Below are 24594 nucleotides of genomic sequence, written 5' to 3'. Positions count from 1 at the left end.
AAAAAATGCAAAGGCAAGCCCAGGAACAACAGGTCAATAAATTTAACTTGCATGGTGGAGAAATTTTGAGAAATACATATTTTTAAAAATTATTTGCTCACAGGATATTTGTGTTACCAGCATTTATTGCAAATGTCTCTTGATCTGAGTGACTTGTTAGGACCATTTCAGAAGGCATTTTAGATAGAATCCTGACAGTTTGGAAACAGGCCATTCAGCCCATTGCGTCCACACCGACCGTCAGACGAGCACCCCCCACAATTCCTATAACCCTGCATTTGTCACGGCTGATTCATCTAACCTACACATCCCTGGACACCATTGGCAATTTTTCCAGGCCAATCCACCCTGCCCTGCACATCTTTGGACTGCAGGAGGAAACCGGAGCACCCGGAGGAAACCCATACAGACACAGGGAGTGTATACAAACTCCACACAGACAGTTGCTTGAGGGTGGAATCAAACCCAGGCCTTCTGGTACTGTGAGGCAGTAGTGCTAACTGCTGAGCCACTGTGCCGCCCCAGTTAATTGACCCCATTGCTGTGGGTCTGGAGTCACATGTAGGCCAGACCAGCTCAGGAGAGCAGATTTCCTTCCCTAAAGAACATTAGTAAACCTGATTTTTTTTTAATAACAACAATCAACAATAGTTGACATCAGACAAGCTATTCATCACAGATTTTTATTGAACTCAGATGTCACCATCTGCCATGGTGGATTTGAACCCACGGCCTGCAGCCTTGGCCTGGGGCTCTGGGTCCAATGATTAGATTAGATTAGATTAGATTACTTACAGTGTGGAAACAGGCCCTTCGGCCCAACAAGTCCACACCGACCCGCCGAAGCGCACCCACCCAGACCCATTCCCCTACATTTACCCGTGCACCTAACACTACAGGCAATATAGCGTGGCCAATTCACCAAAGCTGCACATTTTTGGATATTATCACAATGCCACTGGTTTTTTTCAAAAATCATGGCAAAACGGGCAAATGAGGATTAAGGAAAGCCGGCACAGATTTGTCAAGGAAAAGTTACATTTAACTTACTCATTGGATTTTTTTGATTTGAAAGGTTGATGAGGGTAATGTTGGTGATGTGGTGTACATGAGCTTTCCAAGGACATTCGATATAGCACCACATAAAAAGACCTGCGAGCAAGGTTAATGGTCAGAGAATATAAGGGATAGTAACAAGATGGATGCAAAATTGGTTGATTGACAGGAAATGGAAAAAGTTGTTATTTTTCTGAATGGAGGTGGGGTGGAGGCTTTAATGGGCTCAGTCCTGCATTTCCTGATATTAAAAAATGACCTACATCTTGGTGTAATGGTAGACAGCTATTGGGCTAAAGAGTTGAAAGGTAATGGGAAGGAGGCGGGAACAGTTGACCAATCAGCAATGACCATATCGAATGGCAGAGCAGGCTCAATGAGCTCAATGGCCTACTCCTGCTCCTATTTTCTACGTCCTAATCTCTCCTAGTAATCCATTAGAAGCCCAAAAAAAAAATCAGACAGCAGGCCAGGTAAATCAGGGAGCTGTGTTTAATTAATTCCCAGTTTTTTTAATCAGGCTATAGATGGGGAAATTGGAGGGAGGAAGATGGGGAGAAAATGGATAGGAGATGCTGCAATTGTTCGGATCTCAATACCCACGGCTTAATGGATGGAGATTAATGATATACACTGTGACTTTGTCAAGGGAAGATGCAAAGAATGACATTAAGATCAGAACATTTGCCAGCATTTGGCTCACCATATTGCCTTTGCAAAACTACGCTCAGACCTTTAAGCAAAGCTTAGAGTGATCTATTTTATGTGTAAAAGTACCAAACCAGGCCTAACATTTAACAGTTACAGGATAAACATAGACTCTGCACAGTTACACAGTGAGTGACCTTTACACTGAATAAACAGTGATTCTGTACAGCTACAGTCAGTAATGTTTGTTTTGAACCAGGTCAAAATATTCTCCCCACCCCTCCCACCCAAGAGGACAACTCTTGCGGTTTTGTTTCTAATTTCAGGGGCTTCTTTTTCATTTTAACCTATGTATTAGGTGATGTATCCAGACTGTACTTGTGCTGATGTATCAAGTACCTGATTCACATAGAAACAGAATGAGAAAACTTCATCAACATCCTCATCAATTATCAACTCACCATCAAACAGAATGCCACGGCACACAAGGAGAGTATTAATTTCCTTGTTACAACAATTTAAATTACAACGAGATAACAGACAGAAATTACCAACACAAAATGTCTCCCCTCCAAAAACAATACACATGTCCACAAAGAAAAGAAAAAGAAAACTTAAATATATCTTCCACAAACTGGTTAGGTCATAGCTGATGCATTTCCATCATACATGCACAAAGCTAAAACAGTAAGTCAGGCTTCCTATAAATCTATTTTTTGCATCGCAGATCTCATTCTCAGAATTAAATGTAATTGATACTGTTCATTATAGTAGGTTCCACTACATTTTACCACCTCCTCCTCAAAGTATAGTATCTTCTGAATTTAATCTACGTTGAACTAGGGATTCCACATGGAAGTCAAAAGGTTGATTACTTCAGTGGTTTTAACTTTCAGTTTGTGAGTACTCCCTTCTCTCTCCTTTACAGCCCCTTTTTTTTTCACTCACATTATATATGCATCGCTGGCTAAACCAGCATTTATTGCCCATCCCAAATTGCCCGAGGACAGTTAAGAGTCACATTGCTCTGGGTATGGAGTCACATGTAGCTCAGACCAGGTAATAATGGCATTTATGTCCTGAAGGATTCACGATCATCATTTGACTCTTAATTCCAGATTCTTTACTGAATTCAAAAGCAGTTAAGAAGGCATACAGTATACCTGCTTTTATTAACCGAGGTGTAGCGTTTAAAAGCAGGGAGGTTAGAGTGGGACTGCATAAAATGTTCATGAGGCCACAGCTGGAGTACTGTGTGTGGCTCTGGAATCCACATTATGGAAAGGATGGGATAGCCCTGGACTTGGTGTGAAGGAGATTTACCAGGATGGTGCCTCTGCTGGAGGGTTTCAGTGATGAAGAGAGACTGGACAGACTGGGGTTATTTTCATTACAGCAGAGGAGACTGAGGACGGAGCATGATAAAGACGTATCAAATTGAGGGGCACAGTCAGTCAGGAAGAAACTTTTCCCCTCGATGGAAGGGTCAATGACCAGGGGCCATCGACCTCTAGAGGACGTGTGGAAAATCTTTGTCACCCAGAGGCTGGTGGGAATCTGGAATTCACTGCCTGCAAGGGTGGGAGAGGCAGAAACCCCCATAACACCAAAGAAGGAGTTAGATATGCACTTGCGATACCAAACCACACAGGTTTATGGGCTAAGAGCCGGGAAATGGTACGAGACTGAAGGGCGCTTTCACTGCACACTATAAAACCAAGGTAAGAATCAACTCACGCTAATCTCAGAGGGAAAAGGCAATTGAAATGAATCCTGCGAAGATAATTTCAACTCTCTGACCCTGTCCTCTGTCCTACCAGCATTTATTGAAAGCTGGGTTCCTGAAGCATGACAGATCAGGGTGCAAGGAGCATTGAATGATGCAGAACAGAAGGAGGCCACTCAGCCCAGGAAGCCTCTGCTGGCTCTTCGAAAGACCTGTACAATTATGATTTGGAGATGCCGGTGTTGGACTGGGGTGTACAAAGTTAAAAATCACACAACACCAGGTTATAGTCCAACAGGTTTATTTGGAAGCAAGCTAGCTTTCGGAGCGACGCTCCTTCATCAGGTGGTTTAGTCCACAATCACCTGATGAAGGAGCAGCTAGTGCTTCCAATTAAACCTGTTGGACTATAACCTGGCGTTGTGATTTTTTTAAACCTATACAATGAGTTCCATTCTCTCCCCGTACAGCTGTACATTTTGGACTTCCAAGCATTTATTTAATCCTTGCTTGACAGTTCCTCTGGAACTTGCTACCCTTCATCTTTCCAGAAAGTGCATTCCAAATCACAACTTAAAATTAAAAGCAAATTCTCCTCTCTTCTTTTTGATTGTTTTTGCGAATTACTTTAAATTGCCCTCTGAGACAAAGGTTTCTGTAGTGCTATGTCTCACAGTCAGTACGTCTGTATACTAACAGATGTGCTCATGACATCATCACGGCATCGGTCTCCATCTTGGCTGGGACCACAATAAGCACGATGTGCTATAAGAAGGTTGTTTCCTCAGCTGGAACTTATTGGTTTAACTTTAGCTCGGGCAGTTGTGTTTCTCTAAGTGTAAAAATTGTGTATGATAGCCAGATGATAAAACAACCTTTCTGTTCCATGTCATCCTCACTGAGTTTGCAATGAGGCATAACATTAGCATTACTGTGTCAGGTATTATAAGCCCCTGGGGCAAAACTCCTCAGTTTCTCCTCTGTTTCAGAATAAAACCCTTCCCGATTTTTGAGCAGCTTTTGTGACGATGTTGCTCCTTTAACAAGGTTAGGTTGTTCTTGTTTTCTTTCTCAGAGGTGTTGTAAATGCACAGATTCCAAAGTGTCTGGTTTATCTACTTAGAGGCATAGAGATGTACAGCACACCCTTCGGTCCAACCCATCCATGCTGACCAGATATCCCAACCCAATCTAGTCCCACCTGCTAGCACCCGGCCCATATCCCTCTAAACCCTTTCAATTTTGAAGAAGCTTTTAAGTTTATTAAACAAACACTTGTACAATGAAAGAAGAAAGTGTGGACTGCAGATGCTGGAGACCAGAAACAATAAGCGTGGTGCTGGAAATGCACAGCAGGTCAGGCAGTATCTGAGGAGCAGGAGAATCGATGTTCCGAAGAAAGCTCTTCATCAGGAATGAGGGGGTAGCCCAAAGAGACCTGAGAGATAAATAGAAGGGAGGTGGGATGGGGGAAGGTAACTGGGAATGCAATAGGTAGATGAAGGTGGGAGTGAAGATGATAGGTCAGAGAGGACGATAGAGCGGATAGGTGGGAAGGAAGATGGACAGAGAGGACAATGCTAAGTTGGAAGTTTGGATCTGGGATAAAGGTGGGGGGGGGGGGAAAATAAGGAAACTGGTGAAATCCACATTGATCCTGTGTAGTTAGAGGGTCCCAGGGCAGAAGACTAGGCGTTCTTCCTCCAGGTGTCGGGTGGTTAGGGTTTGACCATCCTCCTGTCCAACCTATCACCATCACCCCCACCCTTCATCTACCTATTGCATTCCCAACTACCTTTCCCTCAGCCCCACTGACCCTCCCATTTACTCTCAGCCCCCTTGGGCCACCCCTTCATTCCTGAAGAGCTTTCTTCGAAACGTTGATTCTCCTGCTCCTCGGATGCTGCTTGACTGGCTGTGCTTTTCCAGCACCACCCTTTTTGACACTTGTAAAAAAAAAAAGGTGATTGGCCAGTTCTCCCAGCTCAGCTTGGCTGTTGGTCAAAGAACCAGGTCCATGCTGATCCTCCCTCTCTCTGACATCTCTCCAGTGTTTGATTTTACCTTTTTTTGCCAAGGGGTGTTCATGGGGATTGTTGCAGGAATTTGGAACAGCATCATTAAATTGGGATAATTAGATTAGATTAGATTAGATTACTTACAGTGTGGAAACAGGCCCTTCGGCCCAACAAGTCCACACCGCCCCGCCGAAGCGCAACCCACCCATACCCCTACATCTACCCCTTACCTAACACTAAGGGCAATTTAGCATGGCCAATTCACCTGACCTGCACATTTTTGGACTGTGGGAGGAAACCGGAGCACCCGGAGAAAACCCACGCAGACACGGGGAGAACGTGCAAACTCCACACAGTCAGTCGCCTGAGGCAGGAATTGAACCCGGGTCTCTGGCGCTGTGAGGCAGCAGTGCTAACCACTGTGCCACCGTGCCGCCCACAAGACTGGGATTGGGTTTTCGGATAGGTTAAATTATTTTTGCGCTTCAGTCAGTCATCTTGTAAATAAATACTGTTTTGTTTAAAACTAAGTGCTTTGACCAGCTGCATCCCTCCTGGAATATCCACCTTACACATGGTTAAAACAACTAACAAAGTTAGGTCCAGGCGACTTTCTTAAAAAATGTTTTAAAGGGGGCTGGACCTGGCTCATAACACTCTAAAATTTCACCTCAAGTTTCTCAGCAATGAGGAAAACTATCCCAATTCTGAAGAAGAGTCACTTTGGACTCAAAACTTGAACTCAGTTTCATTCTCCACAGATCCTGCCAGATCCCCTGCGACCCAGCTTCTCCAGTCTTTTGCCGTTGCCGAATCCTTCACCGTAGGGATTGTTGTGGTCAAGAGACTGTACAAGGTTCATCCATCCGTCTTCATGGGACCTCAATCAGTGCAGGGTCAGCCGTAGCCCAGGGAAGATCCCAGGAGAAATTGCAGACTGAGGGAAGGGCTGAGTCAGTGTGATGTTAACTCCAGAGGATTCTGTTGTGAGAAAGGGAGTTTAAAACCCGTCATCACACCATGCCCCAAAAAATTCCCTTCCCACCCGGCCTCAGACAACATGCGGTCTAACAAACGGGGTTAATTAGGAAATGATCAAGTTTTCAAAGTATGCATAATTATCAGCTTTCCTCTTCACATTTCAGCTACATTGTGGCAATGGCGGTAATCCAGCTGCTCCAACACACCAACGTCGGTAATCCAGCTGCCTATCACACCAACGTCAGTAATCCAGCTGCACAATATACCAACAATCGGTAATCCAGCTGCCTATTACACCACCATCGGTAATCCAGCTGCCAGTCATACCAACGTCGGTAATCCAGCTGCCCATCACACCAGCGTCGGTAATCCAGCTGCCCCAACACACCAACATCGGTAACCCAGCTGCCCGTCTCACCAACATCGGTAATCCAGCTGCCTATGACACCAGAGTCGGTAATCCAGATGCCCAACATACCGACGTCGGTAATCCAGCTGCCTATCACACCAACGTTGGTAATCCAGTTGCCTATCACATCAACATCAGTAATCCAGCTGCCCATCACACCGTCGGTAATCCAGCTGCTCATCACACCAACGTCGGTAATCTAGCTGCTCGTCACACCAACGTCGGTAAACCAGATGCGCGTCACATCAACGTCGGTAAACCAGCTGCCTATTACACCACCATCGGTAATCCAGCTGCCCCAACACACCAACGTCGGTAATCCAGTTGCCCAACACACCGTCGGTAATCCAGTGCCCGTCACACCAACATTGGTAATCCAGCTGCCCGTCACACCAATGTTGGTAATCCAGCTGCCTATGACACCAACGTCGGTAATCCAGTTGCCCGTCACACCAACATCAGTAATCCAGTTGCCTATTACACCACCATCGGTAATCCAGCTGCCCCAACACACCAACGTCGGTAATCCAGTTGCCCAACACACCGTCGGTAATCCAGTGCCCGTCACACCAACATTGGTAATCCAGCTGCCCGTCACACCAATGTTGGTAATCCAGCTGCCTATGACACCAACGTCGGTAATCCAGTTGCCCGTCACACCAACATCAGTAATCCAGTTGCCTATCACACAGTTGGTAATCCAGTTGCCTGTCACACAGTTGGTAATCCAGCTGCCCGTCACACCAACGTCGGTAATCCAGCTGCCCGTCACACCAACGTCAGTAATCCAGCTGCCCGTCACACCAACGTCAGTAATCCAGCTGCCCGTCACACCAACGTCAGTAATCCAGCTGCCCGTCACACCAACGTCAGTAATCCAGCTGCCCAACACACCAACAACCTACACATTCTTTAAAGAAGTGGATGCAAAATGCTCTCACATTGCTTCTCAGGAGCTTAAACAGAAACACAGAAAGAGAACAGTACAGGCCCTAGGGCTCTCAACGTTGTTGAAGCCTTTTATCCTACTCTAAGATCAGTCTAACCTACAGACCCTTCATTGCAGTATCATCCATGTGCCTATCCAAGAGTTGCTTAAATATCCCTCATGTATCTGACTCTACTACCACTACTGACAGTGCATTCCACACACCCACCACTTTCTGAGAAAAGAACCTACCTCTGACATCTCCCCTAAACTTTCCGCCAATCACCAAATATGGGCCAAACGACAAGCTCTTGGAAGAGGTTCCCCAAAAAGAGAAATACGACAGAACTTGCACTTGCACACACACTCTCAGCAAGGTTCAAAGCCCTTTCTGGAAAATGAACACTTTTTCTGAAGTGGAGACAGTGGAAATTCAGCTGCCATTTTATGCACATTAAGCTCTGCCAAATCGATGTGCTGGGGATCTAATTAATCCACGTTTTTGAGTCATGCTGCCCGAGCAACAAATATTGCCCACGGCACCAAGGGAACTCTCTGGCTTTTTCTTTTCGCCAAAACAGTGCTTGGAAATCTTTCCCACCTGGTCAGAGAGATAGCACCTCCCACAGGGAATATGTTGCGTGTGTTAGACACACCCGTGGAGCAGGCAGGAAGGTGGAAGAGAGGCCCAGGCAAGATTGTCCATGATTGCATGAAGTGGTGGAACCAGCCCCAAGGGGCTGAATGGCCTCCTCCTGCTCCTAGCTCTTCTGTTCCGCACCGATGGAATCAGGAACTCAACCCCAGAAATATCCACGGTGGGTCAGATTCCCACTGAGTCACAGCTAGTGGGTTCAAGGGGGGGGGGGGGGGGGGGGATTGCAGAGCCTGAAAACCACCTGCCCCCTGCCCTGCCAATTCAAGAGCAAAGAGGGAAATGTATAGAGGATGGAGTCAGTGGAATGGAGGGACAGTGAGGAGGGATTGAGCACCATAGTTGAGATGGAGGGGTGGGGGGAGACACGAGGCAAAATATGGAACACAATGGCGAGAATTTTACATTTCAGTAGTACGGGCCACAAATGGCCAACAAAGGGGTGCTTTGTAACTCCAAATTGCACTGCCAATGTGATCTGCTACTTTGGGTTGGGAGTAAATGTCAGCTGGTGTGTGATTGACCTTAAGGACATGGTTTAAGTGGCTCCAGAAGCAGCCATTTTCATTCACCATCCTTGATCTGTCTGATCCCCTCCCCCACGCCTCACAGCGCCAGGGACCTAGGTTAGATTCCCACCTCGGGTGACTGTCTGTGTGGAGTTTGCACATTCTCCCCATGCCTGCGTGGCTTTCCTCCGAGTGCTCCAGTTTCCTCCCACAATTCAAAGATGTACAGGTTAGGTGAATTAGCCATGCTAAATTGTCCACTGTGTTCAGAGATGTGTAGGTTGGGTGCATTAGTCAGAGGTAAGTAGAGTAATAGGTGTAGGGGAATGGGTCTGGCTGGGATTCTCTTCGGAGAGTCAGTGTGGACTTGTTGGGCCTAAGAGTCTGTTTTCACACTGTCGGGATTCTATGATCACACCTGATAGGTAGGAGCAATCCTAAGTACACCATCATCATCACCCTCCCCTTACCATGAATCTACCTCAAAAACATTGATGGATATGTAGGCCCAGTCCGGGTAAGGATGGCAGATTGCTTTCCCTAAAAGGACATTAGTGAACCAGATGAGCTCCTGTGCAAATGATAAGTCTCGTGGTTACCATTCCCAAGACAAGTCTTCAATTCCAGAATTATTGATTGAATTCAAATTGTTGACTGAGTATTTGAGCATACGCCCTTGAAGGATTTGCTTGGGCCCCTGGATTATTAGTCAAATAACATTGCTATCACACCACCATCTCAAGCGTGTGTTAGACTGTTTATGACATGACAGAACTCACTACCTGTAAGGGTGTGGAAAGCAGAAACCATCATAACATTGAAGTAGTGTTTAGATGGGCACTGGCTATGCCAAGGCACACAAGGCTATGCCAGCCAAGTGTTGGAAAACAGGATTCAAATAGTTAGGTGGCTGTTTTTGACTGGAATGGGCTCAATGGGCAGAAGGGCCTTTTCCTGTGTTGTATGCCTTTATAGCTCCAGTAGTGACAATACTTCAAAAGCAATTTATTGGTTAGAAAACACTTTGGGACGTTCGGTGATCATGAGAAGCATGAAGGAGCAGCACTCTGAAAGCTAATGCTTCCAAATAAACTTGTTGGACTATAACCTGGTGTTGAGATTTTTTTTTAAAACTTTGCTCTCCCCAGTCCAACACCAACTTCTCCAAATTATGCATACAAAATGTGACAGTGGTTTTTCTTCCCCCCCCCCACCTCCCAAGAAAAAAAAATCTGGAGGAGATCAGCAAAACTACAGCTCAAAACAGAAATGTTGACTCAACCAGTCTCCCCCTTCCCTCCTACGAGGACCCTCACCCCCGATGTCCATGGCTCCATCTCACACTGACCTGTAAAAAAAAATCAAACCAGTGGGATCAGGAGGAGAATTTAATCCGATAAGGAAGGGCTGCTGGACAATTTATTTTCAAAGGAGATAATGAAGAGTCAGAAAACAGTCAAAGAGGAGGGAAGGGAGAGTTCCAGTTTTTCAATGCAGTTGGAACATTCTCTCTTGACAGGAATTCCATTCGTAATCTTTCCTTAAGAACTCAGCTCGGAGAGATCAGAGCTTTCAGAGATGCAGGAACAATATCCTACCCTTGACCCCATGACCTCTCACCTTTTTTTTGAAGCGAGGGGTCACATACCATTATTTGAGCAAATAATTGCTGGTGTAGGGAAAAAAAAAGGAACCTTTCTAAAGCAGAGAGTAACTGGCCCTCTGACCCGCACCTTTCGATCCCTGACCTCAAAAAGGTTATCAACGCCAGAGGCACAGTTCAGCTTATCATGCAAATCTCATGGACGTGGCATTACCTCTTGGACAGCTGCACAATGGTGCCAGCTTCAAAACAAAAGGCTGTTGAGATATTGAGAAAGGAGACCGCCCAGCCTTTTCCCTCATAAGTGAGGCACTCTCACCTTGATGACCAAAGGCTGTGGTTTATAGCCTATTTCAGAGCGGTATGGAAGGAGCACTGCCCTGTTGGAGAAGCATTCTCTTCACAGGAGACACCAAACCAGATCCTTAGATGGTGCACATATGTTAATGAGGAGAAAGTGAGGAGTGCAGATGCTGGAGAGTCAGAGTCAAAAAGTGTGGCGCTGGAAAAGCGCAGCAGGTCAGGCAGCATCCGAGGAGCAGGAGAATCAATGCTCCAGGCATACGCCCTCCACTGGGGCATTTGTTAACCCCAATGCAATTCTCCTCCGTACATACAAGGAACAAGAGTAGTCCACTAGCCCCTTCGAGCCTGCTCCGCAACTTAATAACATCATGGATGAGTTGATTTTAACATCAATTCTACAACTCCCCTCCATAATCTTTCACTCCCTTGGCAGTCAAGAGTATCCAACTCTGTCTTTAAAATATTTGAAGATTCTGTATCCACTGCCTTTTGAGGTAGGGAGGTAGGGAGTTCCAGATGCAATTTTAATCCACCAACCCTCACCACAGTAATAAGATTCTCTCTTCACCACCACACTGCTGTTTGTGGAAGCTTGCTGTGTGAAAACTGGCTGTCACACGTGCCTCATGACAAGAGTGGCCACACTTCAGAAAGTAGTTTGAGGTGGTGAAGCATTTTGAGGTTGTGAAAGGTGCTATGTAAATGCAAAGCCTTCCTGACTTGCTCACTCCCCAGTTCCTTCTACAGTCGGCCCTTGCTTCCTCCTTCAAGAGATTGTACAGAAGGGACAAGCCAGGTTCGCTCCCAGAAACACATCGAACACGTGGATCTGCGTTCATCAGGAAAAATCACTCCAGAAGAGATTCATTTACAGACTGGACCCAGATAGGCCAAAACTCTAGAAACAAAAGCAACTTAACAGCTTCCAACAGCAGCAAAGCCACAATATGGAATTCTCGAGAAAATTCAAAGACTAGTTGGTAATCATTCTCAGAGAGCAATAAGAACTGGTAACATAGGGGTCAAGTGTCAAAGAGAAACAATTTTGTCCATCAAGCATCGTTGGCCTCACTTACTTATTGTAACCCAGCTTCATAAAGGGAATAACCCAGGCTGCTTGTTACATGAGGGAGCAGTGAGCAGACAATCCAAGGACATATCAGTATGATAAGCATTTGTGATTGTAACAGATTGCAACTCTTCACCTGTTGTTTTGTTTATTAGGATCAGTGCACTGATATGAATTGGACTATTCTGACAGCAATTTTTTGTTAAATTGTGGAAAATATCAGGCCTTGTCCCAAAACACAAGTGTTTGTATATTGGTTTCCAAAGGAGGCTAGCCACTCTGCTTAATATCAGGTTTTTCTCCCCCAGTTATTCTGCTAAATCCTCCCTTACACCCACGTCTAACGTCCAATGGATTTGAATGCAAAGTGGTAATGGGATGCTTCATGATCTCATGCTACAGTGCCCCTAGTGGCCAGAACCTGCAACCAAGCTGTGACTGTTGACACAGCAAAACTCAACATGAAGAATGTGAACAATGCAACTTTCAATGGGGAGCTTGGAGAAAATAGACCAATGAAGAACCAACAGCAATGAGAAGGAAGGTTTGGGAACAGCAAAGGTAGGCCCCTGTGCACAGTTTCTCGTGATAGTGGAGCATGAATGCGAACTTTATTCTGAATTTTGAATTTTATTTGTCGAATGCCGATCATCAGAAAGTTTTAAAGTCCACCTGAAGCTCATTTACTCCAATTTGGACTAATCCTTCCAAAGGTATCAGAAAGCTAGAGGCACTCAATCTCTGCAAAGCAGGGCTCCATGCACAAACAGCATTGCATTAAAAACCACTCAGTGGGTTCCAACAAAAACAGAAATCACTGGAAAAACTCAGCAGATCCGGCAGCATCTGTGGAGAGAGCACGAGTTAACATTTTGGGTCCACTGCCCCTACTTCAGCACTGTTTCTCAGCTTTTCTCCACAGATGCTGCCAGACCAGCTGAGTTTCTCCAGCAATTTTTGGTTTTGTTTCCAACTTCCAGCACCTCCTGTTCTTTGTTTCATGAATGTGTTCCAACAATGCTGGCTGAGGGATAAGTAAGTGCCAGGTCACCAAGCAAAGCAGATTATTCAAATTATGCCACGCAATCTACTGCATCCACCAGAGAGGTCTCAGTTTAATATCTCATTTGAAACACACTTCCAACATCACCACACTGCGTGGATTGTAGGATTCAGTTATCCAATAGAGCATTAACTCATAACTCTCCAATTGAGATGGCAGTGTTTCACTCTGTATATAACGCCACGTTGTACACGTCCTTGGAGTGTTTCATGGGGACAGTGTCAAGGTAGTTTTACTTAGAGCTTTACACAGTGTCTGACCTTGTCCTCTACCTGTCCTGGGGGTGTTTGATGGGGAACAATGTAGAAAATGCTTTACTCTGTACCTACTCCCACACTGTATTTATCCTGGGAATAATTGTTGGGTGAAGTCTACAGGGAATTTTAGTTTTGATTTAAGAAGAGTAGGAGGAACCTTACTCTGTCCCAACCCCATCCTGTCCTTGCCCTGTGAGTGTTTGATGGGGACAGTGTAGAAGGACCTTTACTCCACACCTAACCTCTGTCCTGGGAGTGTTTGATGGGAACTGTGTCGAGGGGGTTTGTAGTGACATTCATTCCCGCATTGGCAGCATGGTGTTCGGGACTTGTACCTGATCACCAGGCCCAGGGCGGCGCACTTGACAAGAAGAACTGTAAATCTGGACACACTTTTTTTTTATTGCTTTACTTTTCTGTCTTTATATTCCAAGTTTTGGTTTATTTTTCTACGTTTTAAGAAGACATCGAAGAGAGGTGACACTATACTACACTTTTTACTGTATTTTGTAACAAAATACACAAGATTATAAATAAAATCAATTAAATTAAACGTAATGTTCAGTTTGAGAGAGTCATACAGACGTACAGCACAGAAACAAACCCTTCAGTGCAACTCTGGCCATACCGACCAGAAATCCTAAATTAATCTAGTCCCACTTGCCAGCATTTGGCCCATATCCCTCCAAACCCTTCCTACTCAGATACCCAAACAGATGCCTTTTAAATGTTGTAATTGTACTCAAAGGAATATTACTCTGTATGCATTATCTTTCGCGGGTGTATTTAAAGGACCAGTGTTATTCTTTCTAACCTTGGTGTAACTGGCTTTCATGGTGGAACGGACTATAAAAGAAAGTTGAAGAGTGACATCTCTACACCTTAGTGTTCACAAAAATTACTGGATAACGACAAATCAAGAATGTCACCCTCAGATCCTCACGACCTTTTGCTATCATTTACATAACAGGCAAATAGTTGCAAGGAATAGAAATGAAACAACTTTGTTAACAAATGCTGTTCATGATGCAAGACTTTGTCTGCGATGATAAAATGTTGAAAAAACCAAGCAAGCTGTGTTAACTGAAAAATGAATCAAGTTGATCAAAATCCTCACATCAAGGATCTCATCTATTTATTTACAGTGGCACGGTGGCTCAGTGGTTAGCACTGCTGCCTCACAGCACCAGGGACCCAGGTTCGATTCCTGCCTCGGGTGACTGACTGTATGGAGTTTGCACATTCTCCCCGTGACTGCGTGGGTTTCCTCCGGATGCTCCGGTTTCGTCCCACAATCCAAAGATGTGCAGGTCAGGTGGATTGGCCATGCTAAATTGGCCATAGTGCTAGGTGTATTAGTCAGGGTTAATATAGAGTAGGGGAATAGGTCTGGGTGGGTTACTCTTCGGAGGGTCGGTATGGACTTGTTGGGCCGAATGGCCTGTTTCCATACTTAGGGAATCTAACCTAATCTAATCCTTCCAACCTACGATAATACGAAACAGATGAAAGAGTAGGTGATTCGTCCCTTCAAGCCTGCTCTCCCACTTGAGTAGATCATGGCTGAATCTGAACTCCATTTTCCCCCACCCCATCTTGCCATCCTCTTTGATATGCTCATTAATCTGCCTCTAAACTACAGGAAAAATGCAAAAGTACATTTCATCTGGCACTACCTGGCAGGCTGCATCATTTGACTGCGTGAAAATTATGTCAGTTGTTTTTTTTTTCCCCAAGCTAAGCATTACTAATTGTGTGGTGAAAGTGCTCATTTTGGATAGCTGGCCTGTTTTGCGATTGCAAACCTTCATTGTCACTTTCACTAAATTCTGCAGTACAGCATGCAGACTAGTGTTACACAGGGCAGAAACTGGTGAGCTGGGCGGGCAATACGGGACTCTTGCATTGTTGATTAAAATAGAATCATAGAATTCCCTACAGTGTGGAAAAAAACCTTTCAGCACAACAATTCCACACGGACCCTCTGCAGAGCATCCCACCATGACCCACCCTCCTACCCTATCTCTGTAATCCCGCATTTCCCATGGCTAATCTACCGAACCTGCACATCCCTAGGTGCCACGGGGCAATTTAGCAACGCCAATCCACCCTAAGATGGACACCTTCGGACTCTGGGAGGGAACCAAAGCACCCAACAGAAACCGGCTCAGACAAGGGGAGAACATGCTAACTCCACACAGACAGTCACCCAAGGGTGGAATCGAACCTGGGCCCATTGCACCGTGAGGTACAGTCTGGCCACTGTGCTGCCCTGCACGGAACACAACATGGCACAACCAGGGAAGTGCCAGAGCAAAAAACAAAGACATTTTTCCATATCTATAGCATCTTTTGCGATCTCATAATCTTCCAAAACACTGCCACAGCATAAAGTGTACTCCCCTAGCCCAAGGAAAATTTAATGTCTATTTACACTCTTGTCTTTTTATAAACTACTGTCATTATTGCAGAATTAGGAAACTTGACAACAAATTTTCCAGTAGGGTCTCACAACCAGCAATATGGTAATAGCTAAGTAATGTCTTTCCAAGATCTGGGTTGATTTGTAAGTGAGGGAGAACACCTGAAAGAATTTCCCTGTACCTCCAATATGGTGGCATGGGATCTTTATCATAAGTCCATTTGGACAGATGGGTGCTCATTTGAAAAATGTGGAACACTAGACAATGCAGCACTCCCTCAGCACTGTACCGAAACTTCAGGTTGTATTCAGCTTCCACAGTCCAAAGATGTGCAGGTCAGGTGAATTGGCCATGCTAAATTGCCTGTAATGTTAGGTAAGGAGTAAATGTAGGGGTATGGGTGGTTGCGCTTCAGCGGGGCGGTGTGGACTTGTTGGGCCGAAGGGCCTGTTTCCACACTAAGTAATCTAATCTAATCTATTCTCCGCTCGATATCTATGAGGGTGAACTTGGACCCATGACCTACTGAACTCAAATGTTGCTCACTCAGACAAAAAAAGGCATGAATTGTGAAAATTAGATGAACTACCGAATTGTTCAGATGAAGAGTTAGTGGTACAACAGTGTCCCTCAAAGTTTACAAAGGAGTTCTTATTATAAAATGTTTAAATTTGAAATCTGACAGGAGGTTCCAGGAGTTTAAGTCTGTTTTAAAACTCCATCAATAGATATTTTAACACACAGAGATCCACAAAGAAAGAACGATACTTGCAAAGGATTGAAGTATGTCAGGAGACAAATGGTTATTTCCAATATTCTGTATCTAAATTTTCCTCAGGAATAAATCAGGAAAATCCCCACAGTTCTACAAAACTAAACCCTAACTGAATTCAGAACAACAACTCCCCAAAGAAATTGAATAATCTAAATGCCAGACACATGTCACAGAGCTAAACAGCACAGGAACTGACTCTTTGGTCCAACTCATCCATGCCGGCCAGATATCCTGACCTAATCTAGTCCCATTTGCCAGCATTTGGCCCATATTCCTCTCATTCCTTCCTATTCATGTACCCATCCAGATGTCTTTTAACTGTTGTAATTGTACCAGCCTCCACCACTTCCTCTGGCAGCTCATTCCATACACAGACCACCCTCTGTGTGAAAAGGTTGCCCCTCAGGTCCCGTTTAAATCTTTTCCCTCTCACCCGAAACCTATGCTCTCTATTTTTGGACTCCCCCACCCCTAGGAAAAGACCTTGTAAATTTACACTATCCAAGCCCCTGGTGTCTATCTTCTATTGTGCTAAAACGTAGTTAATCCACATTGGAATCGAGCAAAGACATTTCTGCGGAGCATAAGCAGGTTAAAACAGAGGCCAACCAATAGGAGGAGATAGGGAAGCCAAACAGCTTTTAAGGAAAGTCTTAATACACAGCAGAGGGCCATACACATAAATGTATGAATTATGACCAGGAGGAAGCTACCTGGTCCCCCAAACATGCTCCATCATTCAATAAGATTGTCGCTGATCTGAACACTCTACCTTTCCACTTATCTGCACTAACCTTCACCCCTCTTCTAAACAACAATCTGTTTCTCTTTAAGGAATATCGAAAGACCTGTTTTTGAGGAAGTTCCAAAGACAAAAGCTAGAGGAGTGGTGAGAGACAGCGACAGAGCTTAGGCCTCAGACACCTGAAGCCACGTGGCCAATGGTGGGATGTAGGAGATGGAAGATAGCCAAATCACTTGAAGACACACAATCCTGAGTGAGGCTGAAAGGAAAGGAGACAGGCTACTGACAGTCGTCATCATCGGAACAGAAACAAGAATCTTAGAACGGAAGAACTGCTTGAAAAAGGAGGTGCTACTTTGTTGGCAAGTGGACTCCAACACACAACGATTCAGAAATGGACTATGAAAGACAGCAAAGGAAAGACTTTGCATTTACATTATTCTGTGGAAATCCTCAAGCACTTTACTGCCACTGATGTATTTTTAAATGTTATTGTTGTAATGTAGGAAATCATAGAATCCCTACATGTGGAAATAGGCCCTTCACTCATCAAGTCTGCATCGACCCTCTGAACAGCATCCCACCCAGATTCACCATCCCATCGTATCCCTGTAACCCATCAATTCCCATGATGAACCCACACATCCCTAGTCACTGTGGGCAATTTCACATGGACATTCCGCCTAATCTGCACAATTTTGGATTGTGGGAGGAAACCGGAGCACGCGGAGGAAAACCAATCACAGACAGGGGAGAACATGCAAACTCCACACAGACAATCGCCTGAGGCTGGAATTGAACCCGGGTCACCACTGAGCCACCCAAATGTCGCAGCCAATTTGAACACGGCAAGCTTTCCAGCAACAGATCAACCCCACCCCCCCTGCTGGTGTTCTTCAAAATATGACCAATGGGTTGCTTACACCCACCCAAACTCCAGTTAGTTCAGAATCTCAGGCAGGGTCTCTAACAATGCGACGTTCCCTCAGCACTAACCTACAAAGTCAGCCCCAGGGCTCGGGTACTTGAAACCCACACCCTCTGACTCAGAGCTACCCGGTGAGTTACAGAAGAATGGAGAAGTTGGTGGTGAGGGGAGAGGAGGAAAGAGAAGGGTTTAGGACTGTAGAGAGACAGTTAAAAACCATGCAACACCAGGTTATATAGTCCGACAGTTTTATTTGAAAGTACTAGCTTTCGGAGCGCTGCTCAGGTAGTGCTCCAAAAGCTAGTACTTCCAAATAAACCTGTTGGACTATAACCTGGTGTTGTGTGATTTTTAACTTTGTCCACCCCAGTCCAGCACCGGCATCTCCTCATCACTACAGAAACAGAGCAAGGGAGAGGCCATAGAAGGATTAGAATATGTGGATTAGAAGCTTCACATTTAAGGTATTGAGGGGACATGATCCAATTGAAGGTAGTAAGCGTGATGGCGCGAATAACAGCTCCAACAACTGACCCTTCTCCATCTAACAGGTTCAGCGTGTACAGCCAATATCTCCAAATGATCAGAGGTCCTAATGGCTGTCCCCTTTAGTTCTGGACAGACCCACAAAAGAAACCATGCTTTTCACCCTGTTTACCTTGTCAAGACCACTCAGAATCTTATACATTGCAATCAAATCACCCTTTACTTTTCTAAACTCCAATGGTATCCAACCCAAACTGTGCAACTTATCCACATAAGGTGACCCAACTTGCTCCAGACATCGGGATGGCACTGGATTAGGAGATGTGAAACTGGAAGAGCACAGCAGGTCAGACAGTATCTGAGGGGCAGGAGAGTCAATGTTTCCAGTCAAAACCCTTTGTCAGGACTGGGGAGGGGGAGGGGAGCCCAGAAGTAAATGCAGGGGTGGGGCTGGGGGGGGGGGGGGGGGAAATGGTTGGTGAGCTGGCCATTGGTGGATGCAGGTAAGGGGTTGTTGTGATTGGTCAGTGGAAAGGGTGGAGTGGATAGCTGCGGAGGAAGATGGATGGGTTGGGTCGGGTCAGGTCAGGGAGAAGAGGGAGGGTTGGACATGTGATAAGGCTGGGGGAGGGGCGGTGGAGGGATTTTAAAGCTGGTGAAGTCAGTATTGAGACCATTGGGCTGTAAGCTACCCAGGTGAAATATCGACAGGACACCTTCTTTGATTCTTAGATTGTAAGTTGGAGGGGAAAATGAGGAGTCCCAGAGATCAGAAGGGCAAGGAGACAGAGGAGCTGATGGTGTGGCCAGTGTTGGTCCAGGTAGGGATGAGGAGGGATGCTGTACACAAAAGCTCAGAAAGCAGATGAGAGTGCAGAGGTGCAGAGTCCAAGCTAATATCAATAAAACGGGGAAAAAGTAAACACACTAGCCAAACACTTTGTTTTGCGAGTGTCGTAATTCCTTTCACTTCACTTGTAACACCCAATCAGTGATCAATCCTGTGGACTCCAGTCCATTCTTCATGATTTCAGCAATGGCACTTTCTACAACATAAAACAGAAATCGCTGGAAAAGCTCAGGCCACTCAAAATGTTGGCTCTGCTTTCTCTCCACAGTTGCTGCCAGACCTGCTGAGCTTTTCCAGGACTTTCTGTTTTATGTTGTAGAAAGTGCCGAAAGCTGGCAGCACCCGTGGAGAGAAAGCAGAGTTAAGATTTTGGGTGGCCTGAGTTTTTCCAGCGATTTCCATTTTAGTTTCTGACTTACAGCACCTGCAAATCTTTCTGTTTTTATTTAAAGGGCATTTTCCAGCTTGGAGTCAGACACAGTTGTGGCTTGAAGTCCCACAGGAAAACCTGAACAGTAAATTGGAGCTGGGTCCCCCTTGCGGCTCTGGCAGAGTTCAGGCCAGCCAGAGATGACCTCGAGAAGGATGTACAGGATCCCGTGGCAACAATTTGAAGAGGAGCAGGGGGGAGTTCTCCTGGTGTCTGGGTCAACATTTATACCCCAGTGTACACTGAAATAGGATAATCCTGTTGTTCTTGCTGTTCATGGGAACCTGCTGTGCACACACAGCCATTTTTCCTGCATTGCAACACAGTCCCTGCAATTCAAACATCAACTCTGAAGGCTTTTCTCTTTCATGTACAGGATGTGGGAATCATTGGCCAAACCAGCATTTTTTTGCCCATCCCTAATTGCCCAGAGGGCAGTTAAGAGTCAACCACATTGCTGTGGGTCGGAAGTCGCATGTAGGCCAGACCAGGTAAGGATGGCAGTTTCCTTCCCTAAAGGGCATTAGTGACCCAGATGGGTTTTTCCAGCCATTGACCATGGATTCACGGTCATTATTAGACTTACACTTCCAGATTTTACACATTGCCTGGGTCTCAGGATTAACAATAATAACACTAAGCCATTGCCTAACCTTTCTGGATATCCTGAGATGCTGATAATAAATGCCTCCCTTAATCTTCCCTTCACTATCTTAGAGAGTCAGTTCCAAAATTCGTAAAGCCAGAGCAGGGAGTAAATCCGATTGTGTTGGCATTCACGTGGGACTAGTTTAGTTTGGGATTATGGTCAGCATGGACTGGTTGGACCGGAGGGTTTGTTTCCGTGCTGTGTGACTCTATGGCCACCTGCCAACAGTGCGTGCTGGAAGGATTTGCAGGAAGATGTTCAATTCGTTGGGCCACGTGACCCTCAAAGAGAGAAAATCCAGGGCCTACAGCACAGAGATAGGAACACCGCCCATGGTGGAATGCTGCCCTGTAAATACCTTGTGCCCTGTGGTCACACACCAAAAGGAAAGTGAGAACTGCAGATGCTGGAGATTAGAGTCAAGAATGTGGCGCTGGAAAAGCACAGGTCAGGCAGTATCAGAGAACCAGGAAAAAAAAATAATCGACATTTTGGGCAAAAGCCCTTTCCTGATGAAGGCCTTTTGCCTGAAACATCAACTTCCCTGCCCCTCGGATGCTGCCTGACCTGCTGTGCTTTTCCAGAACCCCACTGTTGACACAGAGCAGAGAGAGACAATGATTGGGGAAGCACTACTCCAGCAACCAATTCCCACCTCGAGTCAATGTCCACACACACACACACACACACACACACACGCTTCCCTCAGTGGTAAGTAGCAGGAACCCTGAAGAAGATTTTCCCTTTTACTAGTCCAGGGGCAGCGAGACCAGTTCCAGAACATTCTAGACAGACAGCCATATAATAAGCTGGCACAACTACATTAAGCACAGGTTACTATGCAAGATGAAAATAAACAACTTGCTCACCACCAAGATACTGACCACAGCACATAGCTCAGTGTGTATACAGTACAATGGTTTTGTTATCGGACTAATAATCCAAAGAGAACAAATTAAATCTCACCCAGAGATAACAAACTCTCACCATTGCAACTAAATTAACATTTTTAAAAAAGAAATCTGGAAATAACAAACAAGCACTGGTTAAAAACAAACATGATGCTGTCAGATTTGTTTGAAAATCACATTATTCCTCCGGCCTTACTAGGGCTGAGCTTATATGTGACTCCAGATCCACACCTGATCACTCTCTTGTTTTCTGACAAGACGCTTGGTTTTATTAAATCTCCATGAGGTCGGCTTACGAATGCATTCCCTAGGAACCTAGGGATGGCTATAAGTGCCTGTCCTGTCAGCAACAAGCATGAAGAAATAAAAAGATCCCTCCTGTTTCATAGTAACAATACTTTGAGCAGTGCTAATACTGTGTGGGATAATAAATATTAATCCAATATTTCAATAGATTAAAGGACCCACATCGAACAGAGAGATGCATAATGTAAGATCAGATTCCATGTATTTGGTACACTAGCTCATCCTAATTGGGACTGTAGTGGGATTGCTGAAATTGCTGTCAGTTGGCAGGGAAAGAGAAATTACCTGGAGTTCCTGTTCGTGATCCGGATTGTTAGTGTGTGTGCGCATCTGTCTCTGTGTGTATTTGTGTCTGTCTGTCACTGCATACACTCAGGCATGGTCAAGATTACAGCTAGCCAACTGATTATAGAGGTGGGAAGAGGACCTTAAGACACTTCACAGAGCTAACGCACATGAGAATAGGTTAAGCCTCAGTTACATCCAAAGTTGAAAAAAAAATCACTTCTCATCAGCGCCTTAATGTGAAAGTTCTCATCCTCATCTTCCAATCCTCCCTGGCCTCGCCCCTCCCCTATCTCTGTGACCCTCTGGGAAATCTGCCTTCTTGCTAATCTGGGCTCTTGGGCACCTGCCACACACTTCACTCCACCATTGATGACTGCGCTTTCAGTGGCCTGGAACTTGAGTTCTCGAATTTACTCCTTAAACCTCAACACCTCTCTCTCTGTCCTTGTTCAAAAATCTACATCCTGGACTGAGCTTTCAGTATTCACTCCTGACATCTTCCGATATGGCATCGCTTCAAGTGTCCAATCACATGCCTGCCTGCACAGGCTCCTTCAAAATGCCTTGCAGCGTTCTACCAGGCTGAAGGCACTATACAAATGCAGGTGGTTGTTGACTTGAGGAGGCAGTTGAATGGCAAGGTGCCCTGGGGAGGTGGGGATTCTGCCGTTGAGGACACGGGGAGGTAACAGTGCCATCCGCAGTGCATTAGCCCACAGGCTGCTGACAAGCAGGAATCACAATGGGGAACCCTGAGACTTGGGTGGAAGGGAAACCATTCAAGGACGTGGAGCTGGAGGAGAGGGGGATTCGGTGTTACTGGGATGGAGTAGAACAGGGTACGAATTGAGGGGGACGGTCAGAAGAGGATAACAGAAAACTAAACCCGAGCAACTGAAGGCCATTAAACCCTGGTTTTATATAGATTTAAAAACATTAAATTAACCACATGGCAAATCAATAGCCTGTGGCTAATATAATTCAAATGATTTGCCCTGTAGTTTCTGTGCATTGACCACTGACCACACTGAAACAACTTCAGAACAGTAGGTTTAAAACAGTCCCGTTTACTGACAACAGCTCTTTCAAAATGGACATTAATAAAAAGGTCTTTATTGTTTAAAAAGAGGATATTACCTCAACGCTAGCAACTCCCAGTCAGGCTGAACAGTACAAGCCAAAGGCTGGGAAAACAAAACGGAGAGGCCCAAATATCAAAATGTGGTACATGAACATACACACAACGCAAACCAGCTAAAGAATGGCGATATTAACTCTTTAACAACACAATGTACGTGTTTTTTTTAAAAAAACAAGTGTAAGATAACAAGTCATTCCAAAACAACAAAGGCTTCCTGATGCCCCCCCCCCCCCCCCCCCCAGTGTCAGTGGGTTAATTGAGATGAAGGTAGCTGATCATTAACGTCCTCTCTGAGGGGGGGGATGCTGTGAAGGAGGAGGCAGCACTGGAGATCTCAAAACAGAAATACCCTGGGACTGGGGAAAGTGGGAACAGCATTCAAGTCAATTTCACCAGACGGAAATTCACTGGGCCCCACCATCCTGCCCATCCTCTGCATTTCAAAAAAAACATACAGATACTGAATACATTTTAAATAAATGATAGACGATATCTTACCTGATCTTCCCCCTTTTTTATTTAAACACAACAGCTCCAGGAATCCCAGCCAGAAATCAGGAAACGCTGCAGTTTCTTCTTGTAAATGGTTACAAAGGAAATGTCTCAGCTTGTTGTTACTGCTGCTGCTGCTGTCGCCTGGTTTAATTCAGGATTAGCGACCAATCCTTCCCCTTCACCCCCTCCCAAAACCTCCCCCCACCCACCCCCCACCCCTCTATCCCCACCCCCACCCCCACACACTTCCCCAACCTCACCACCGACAAATACTAGATTCAAAGGCCGGCATCAGGAATACAAAGTAACTGGGTTGCAAAATGTATCTCCTGGAGCGATCCAACATTTTGTCTTCAATTTTTCCCAAAAAAAAATCGCAGGGAGACAGGTCAAAGCAAAGGCTCAAATTGTGATTAAGACTGAAATTAATGCAGTCTAATGCAGGGAAATAATGACTCTGAAGGGGTTCTGTCTCACACCCACAAAACACAACCCTTCTCCGGCCAAGCTATAGACAGAATGAGGCAGTATAGGCCGACTTAATGCCTAGGCACCTCCCAATTCAAGACATCTAGAAAAAACACACACACACACACGACACAGTACAAGCTAAAAGCTAAACCACTCAACACGAGCAAACTCTGAGATTTAGATTGCTCCACACAGCCTGGAGCTTGCAGTATTTACTTAACCTCTTGAGGCAACGACCACTCAGAGCTCGCTGACATAGGAAACGCTTCCCAGAATATTTCCTGACGAACATTTTATCGCCCTGTTCCCACCCCTTTCTGACTTCTATTTTATTATTCGTATTTCCTACCACCCTTTGTGTTTCTCCCTTCGCCCTCTCCAGTTTCCAGGGAAGAATTTGCGTTTACAAAGCGCCTGACCACACGCTGGAGTGTTTTGCGTTCAATTCCGGGCACCTTGCTGAAGGAA

The 24594-nt window shown here is 45.3% G+C and overlaps 1 protein-coding gene across 2 annotated transcripts in view; it reads right to left on the bottom strand.

The window, feature by feature from the left end:
• nrip1a (nuclear receptor interacting protein 1a) overlaps window positions 1-23825 on the bottom strand; it is a 113477-nt gene extending 89652 nt beyond the window's left edge. Inside the window, exons 1-2 of one of the 2 annotated variants that reach the window (XM_072585762.1) lie at window positions 23659-23825; window positions 23157-23203 (exon numbers count right to left, since the gene is read on the bottom strand). The gene's annotated coding sequence lies outside the window, so the exon portion shown is untranslated. The remainder of the gene's footprint in view (window positions 1-23156; window positions 23204-23658) is intronic. The other variant, XM_072585760.1, reaches the window with a different exon arrangement.
• Window positions 23826-24594: the final 769 nt, after the last annotated feature.

This window comes from Chiloscyllium punctatum, chromosome 15 (genome assembly GCF_047496795.1).
Source record: "Chiloscyllium punctatum isolate Juve2018m chromosome 15, sChiPun1.3, whole genome shotgun sequence".
Taxonomy (NCBI): Eukaryota; Metazoa; Chordata; class Chondrichthyes; order Orectolobiformes; family Hemiscylliidae; genus Chiloscyllium; species Chiloscyllium punctatum.
This window is presented reverse-complemented; position numbering and strand designations above follow the sequence as displayed.